Source organism: Rissa tridactyla, chromosome 2 (assembly GCF_028500815.1).
Source record: "Rissa tridactyla isolate bRisTri1 chromosome 2, bRisTri1.patW.cur.20221130, whole genome shotgun sequence".
NCBI classification, from domain to species: domain Eukaryota; kingdom Metazoa; phylum Chordata; class Aves; order Charadriiformes; family Laridae; genus Rissa; species Rissa tridactyla.
This window is the reverse complement of record NC_071467.1, coordinates 110,161,626-110,168,427: the sequence shown is the minus strand read 5'-3', so window position 1 is coordinate 110,168,427 and position 6,802 is coordinate 110,161,626.

The following is a 6,802-nucleotide window of genomic DNA, read 5'->3' as shown; positions in this document are numbered from 1 at the left end:
CATACCTCTTCCAAGTTTTCTTTCTGTCCTTTAGAAAGATGTTATTCTTCCATCCTGATAGCCCTTGTGGAGCCTCACCACCTATTTGCTCTCTCCTCTTAGGCCATCCCACACCAGCCCCTTTTTCTCGCTTCCCTACCTCTGTGTAACACGCTTTCCTACCTCCCAGGTTCCTTGTGAGGCTAAATTCATATCATATGCTATGAAGCAGCCAGGGCCACCATGGAATTCTCTCCAGGATTACTTTGGATGGTCTGAATGTGCCACCTCCACCCTCCTGCCTCCTCCCACCAGCTTCCCCCTGCAAACCAGCCTGGTGGAAATCCTCCAGGCCAGCTGCCAGCTTTTCAATGGGCTCATCTCTGGCTAAATAATGATTTTAAGTTTCCCAGTGAGTGTTGTCCCCCTGGGAGAAGTGACCTATTGGTCTGAACCAGCTTCTATTGAAGGGAAGCATTAGAAAAGCCAATGCAATTAGCACTCTGACAAGGATGCTTACAAAGATGAATTTGGGATCAGGGCTACCTTGAATAACTAGTGCCTAATCACATTTTGTTTAATCATGTATAGATCACTGCTTCTCCAGGAACTGCCTGGTGCTTGCCTGCCTTTTTGTGTTGGTGTCAAGTGCCCGTTGGCCATCAAGTAACTATGAAGGTGTACCTTGTTGCTGCTGCTTACCCCACGGTGGGGGAATGCCCCGTTGGTATACAAGACCTTGGCAGGGGTGTCAGCATGGTTTTGCTTTGATAGGACACTGGGGAGAAAGCGGCTTGACTTTTAGGAGGAAGGAATCTGCGTGTGCTCATGAAATGTTATATGTTACTTATAGTGAAGCACCTTGGAGGCCTGTCTGTTGCCTTCTGTGAACACAAAAGAACGCTAAATGTGCTCAAAGATCTCAGTTTTTGGCACACAGGCATTTTGTTACTTTTGCCCACCTACACAACTGATTTCTGATGGAAGTTAGGTTTGTTGGCTTAGCACCCAAAACCCGAGAACAAATCAGAGCCTCACCTGTTTACAAGTCTATTCCAGCATCGTTATTCACAGCAAAATACAGGAGTTGTCAGATTTTTTAGGCAGGTCTCCACTGGATTCTGAACCAATACAATAAGTACTAGAAATAATTTTGCATTAGCGAGTCCCAGGGGCCAATATACTAATTTTTAAAAGTATATGGAGGCATTATTTGCGTTAGGCAAGACCGTGACTTTTCTAAAACTGCCGTTCACTAAAAATAGCCTTTTTTATTTCTACAATGGGATAAATCTGTGCTGGAGCCTCCTCATATGAAACAGAAAGGCTGGACAAAGACTGCTCCCCACCACCAGTTTAATGAACACAAACCAAAAATTAACTTAAATCTCTTTGTCCTGACACCGCCTGTTTGCATTATTTTAAGACGTTTTACAGCATCACCTGCACAATACTGCTTTTCTTGCAAGACATGAAGAAACCCAATAACTGAGCGTTAGGGGAATGGAGTGCTTCACAGTAACATGCACAAGAGCTCCTGAAGGCGGGAGGGTGTCACACACATTATGATCTTGTCACTTGTACACTTACCACCAGGAGGTACAGTCATGCCCTTCAGATGCACGTTGCCATGTCAGACTTCAGCTCTACCGTGTATGCAATTGCACTGCAAGTCTACTGAAACCAAAATGCCAAAGAGAAGGATTAATTTTCCATCGGATCGGTGCGGCGACCGTTTCCAGCAGCAGCCCCTACTTAAGTTGGATTAAATGTACCATGAACCTGTACTCCAAACGGACTGGAAAATAAATTGCCTACGCAAGCTTATTTTTTCTGCTCTGTTTCCTGGGAGACTTATTTTAAAGCTACCTATGTTGTGGACAGAGTTTCTTTCTCTTCCAAGAGAGGGCACTATTAGCTTTCCTTCTGCTGCTCTCTGAAGCAAGGGTAATTGCAGTAGTCTCGTTGTGGGGGGGGGGGGCATTGAGTGCCAAGCCAGAGGTACAGGCCCCAGAAGCCACGCAGACTTTGTGACCTTGGCTTCCCTTTGGAAATCTCAAATAGCTGCGTGTGCTTTCTATGGTTGCGCTATGGCAGGTCCATCCAGGGAGGAGAGCGGTAGATGGGCTGCTTTGTGCCTGGAGGACGTCACCATCGTCTTGTGCCAGAGCTGTGTCCTGGTTACATTTATGCCTAGCCCAGCTCGGTTTGACCTAGCATGGCTTGCTCTCCACAGGCAGTGGTAGGGGTCATGCATTGGTGTATTTCTTATCCATGAGCATTAAACTCACACGCAGGTTTTGATGATTTAACAAGCTCCAAGAGCACGATGGAAATCTATACAACCAGCCGTGACCCTTATTAGCCGTACTTTGGCTTGTTAAATGGGTGCCAATACAAATACTGCCAAATAAAAGCTGTCTGTGAAACAAGAATAACCACCTCTTGTATCATCTTCACTCCTATCTGAGAGTGACGGTGTCCAGTGAAGCCTAGTGCAACCCATAAGTCTGTGTTTCCCAAAAAAACAAAAGGAAAAAAAAAGTGCAAACCAGGCCATACGATACTGGATAAAGATGACAAACGCTTACCACACTATTTCTGAGCTAGCTCAGTTTCGCAGGGCTGTAACTCACTGAAGGCAGCAGTCTCTGGGGTTAACACATGCATTAAATCACTTTCCTTCTGCTCTTGTTAGAAAGGAAACAGGTTTGAAAGTAAAAGGCTTTCTGCAACAAGAGCTCTGGTGTTGAACTTCGCACAGATGGTGCTTATTAGAGAGATTTCAATTCCCAACAAACAATTTAAAGCACCACCTGATCTCTAATTCTAGCTCCTCTCTCAACAAAACAGCAACAATAATCCACATTGTGGGACTGGGGGGTTTACTCCCCCCGTATATACTTACAGATAGGCTCCGAGCAGGCTACCTCATCCTGTGGGCAGGGGTGTGAGGAAAAAGAACAGCCACCCCACCGAGCACCCTGGGCAGGACATGTCCCTTGGCACCTGCTGTGTCAGTGACACCCCTCCTGGGGGTCTGCCATGGGTCTGACTCAGGTGGGCCCTGACCTAGGAGCTGAGCCTGTCTCTGCCAGCAAACATAACGCAACTTTAAGGAGGCCGAGTCACCTTCTCTGTAGTTCCCAACACTTGCCTTTGAGGATTGCAAGGCCCCTCTTTCTTGCCAAATGCTGCTGCAGAAATGTTGCCCCAGCAGGCAGCCTTAGGAGAGGTACGAGCAAGGCCATCTGTGACCAGCTCCTGCTGAAATGTGACTGCCCCAAAGAGCAGTGGAGGAGCCCTTCCACCTTCAGTGTTGTACTAGGCATGTAGGTCTGTCCCGGGCGCCGTGGTAGGTGGTCTGATCCCGGCTGTGGACCTTCTCAAAGCGTGTCGGTTCATTTATTGGCAGCCTTGGAAATTTCTTAGGCAACCTGATGTAATTATCACGGGTTCAGATTAGTTCCCTAGGGGCTGGCTTTGTTGCTTTCCCTGGTGGAGCTCAGGAGAGCCGTGGGGCGAGGCTCGCTTAGCGCCGCTGCTGCTGCTAGTGACGGAGCATGCGGAAGAGGCTTGTATTTCTCTCCTATCTTTAAATAGCAATTTTCTATATTTTATTTTAGCCTGCCATATCCTGTGCAGGAAGATAACAGGGGGGTTAAACTGCAGCTGTGTTTCTTTGGCTGACTTCTCCCTTTGCACCCTTTGTCACTTCTTATCTCTGTTTGAAGTTGGCAGCTCTGAGCTGAGTGTAATTTCTGAATGCTCATCTTTCCCAAATACCCGCGCTTTTCTATACCTACACCATTCTTCACTTTAAGTTCCTCTCTTGTGGTGCTTTGAGAGTGGGATTTATCCCCATCAATATCCCTACCTCTCTGGGGTAAGTACTGAGGCATTGCTCTGCCTGTTATCCTACCTGTGAAATATGGAGAACAGCAGGTTCCTGTCTGATAAAGACTTTTGAGTCTATAAGTTGTTTTCTGATCTTCACAGAGGAAGTGCACAGATGTACAACGTATATTTCAGTTTCCTTCTCGATATTAATACTAATTATTATTGTTAATAATATTAACACTAACTTACATAAAATCTTCCCAAGCCGGCTGATCACCAAAAAGGGGGGAAAAAATCACGTGCCAAAAGAGCAAAGATTTATTTAATTACTTTTATTAAAATAAAAATATCATGCATTAATACGCATTAGACATTTTTGAGAACCAGTAATATGAAGAGTAAGACTACGTCATTTCTGCATAAAATAAGTTGAGCTGGTAAAACATGCAGCCTACGTATTGGAAGGGACTGGATGGAAAGATGAAAATGAGAAAGGTGCTGTAGTGGCTTTTTTTTTTTCTGTGTATAAAGTTCATCTATGAAGACAAAAATGATTTAATTTACTAATCATGATACCGGGGACTTATCCAGGCTGAATGTGTACTGACAGTCCCAGCTCCTCTCCTGTTTGCTGTCTTGTTAACCCAGTGTATTTTGCTCTGTTATGTTGAGGACCCTGTAATTCCTTTAATCCTTGTCTGCTACAAGTTCCACCAGTTGGATAATTAAACAGCAATACTCAAGAGGACGCCGGGGCTTCATTTGACTGGTTTTGCTAACAGAATTCCTCTTTCTGCCTAGCGCAGTACAACAATTTAAGTCACCAGTGTGACTCTGGATGAGACTTTATTTTGCCTTTCCTTTCGAGGGAGTCCTGCATTGCTGTTGCGCAGCTCATACCTATGCAATTTGCGAATGGCCAGCAGTGTGGCTTCATCTGCCAAATGACACATGGATGAGCTTTTGAGGGTTTGCTTTGACTGCTCTTCTGCTTTTGTCATAAAAGTTAAGTGAGAACCTGCCATGCATTTTGAAAGAGCAGCTTTTATTAGCGCCCTGATAAGCAGCACCTGGGCTTTCATATTGCACTTCCAGTGGTCACAAGTCTTAGCTGTATTATTGCTCACATTATGAAATTCCAGCACTGTGCATGCAGAGAGCCAAAGAGTCTCGGAGAGAGGAACGGGTCCCATTATTAGCTTCGCTAAGCTCTGGATAAATCCCCAAGGTGACAACTTTTACAAAAAAAAAAAAAAGTCTAAGTCCATCAATAAAGAACTCATAATGTGAGTTCTTCTCTGGCTACAAACCATACAAGCTAGCCACTGATTTTTCTTCCTCCCAAATACAACAGTATATTACAATAAAAGTTCTCCAAAAATTAAAAACAATTAAAAAGAATAATATACACCTCATTTTTATCGCTCAATATACAAACAATTTTTGATCAACAGTATAAACCATTAAACCATATAAAAGTCAACAGTTTCTTATTGTACAAATAGTGCTTTCATAATTGAGTAACTTTACAATGCTGTGAGGGTACCGTCTGTATCTATGGATATATTGCTTGACAGTTTATTAAAACCAAGACATTATACCTTATACTCGGTTGATTGCATCAATACAAAGCAGCCTAAAACGGGCAATGGATCCATAGGATCTCTGATTATTGCGAGGGATTTTCAAAAATCACTCAACATTAGCCTTGTTTTATACTCTCAGTGTAATCAAGTTAAACATCCCATTGATTTCAAGGGGAACAATATTAGGACCGGAGGATTAAAAAAGCAACCTAGGTATGTGAGCCAAGCCTCCTACCATTGTAGACAACTACTTCACTTACTCCCTTTCATAAAATATGAGGATAACATTGATGGCGGTTGCAAATGCACACTCTTCAGCCAACTTGTGAGAGGTAAGGAGAAGGGTCTGGATAAATTCCAGCGTGACTGGAAACGGTGTACCGTATCAGCTACATAGGAACAAAACCTCCAACCAGTCCAGTTGTTAGCTGCGGCTTTCTGGTTTCCACCTTATTAATCAGACAAATCCATTACTTCAAGGAGAGAGGTACAGAGAGACCACAAAGCCCGTGCTGTTGAGCATCCAGACAGCCCCGTCTGCACCACGTAAGAGGACAACTGTAAAGTTGGTGGAGCACCAGCCCTGAATCTTGGCCGAAGGCATTTTGCCTGACGACTCCAGCAGTGCTTGTCTTTTGCCATTTAGATCTTCAGTTGTCAATTTTTTCCTTGAGAAACCTTTTGTTTGGATGCTAGTGAGGGTTTGCTTCACTGCTGTGGTATGGCCCACTATCACCGCACTCTTCTCTCCCCTCCCATGTGTAAGGAAGGGTTGCACGCTTTGCCTCTGACCAACCCGCAATTCTCACACAGCCACAGCAATACAGGTGGATCTGCCAAAACACACGATGTCGAACAAAGGCAGGACGTGTGGCAGAAAGTAAAGCCTATCATGGAAGCGCTGTGATTTCAATGCCCCCGCATAATTAAAGTAATACATAACCAAAAATGTTATCGGTTTTAAAGACTCACTGCCTGCCTACACACTTCCTCACATAAAAAGCAGTTATCTCATCACGTCTCATCTTCACATCATTGTATTTTTTCCTGATACTAAGCCAAAACATGATGTATTTATTTCTTTTTTTCTTGACCGTGTCCCTGTTTAGCTATTGCGTTGAGTAGGAAATGAATCAAAATGGAGTAAAGGTTGTAGGTCTGGCCCTGAAGTGATACCTGGTCCTGATTTGGTTTGGTTTGGTTTGGTTTGGTTTTCTACAGCCAGGCCTCACCCTCCTGTCGAGCTTTCTTGGCTCAGTGGAGGTCTGGCCCAGCCCCAATGAAGGGTGCAGATCTGTAGCTTTTCCCTGTAATAAGAGGCTGTGGAAGTGGTGATCAATACCCTATTCCTTTAAAGCAAGAAAACAAGACATTACATCTTTGGTCCTAATGCAGCC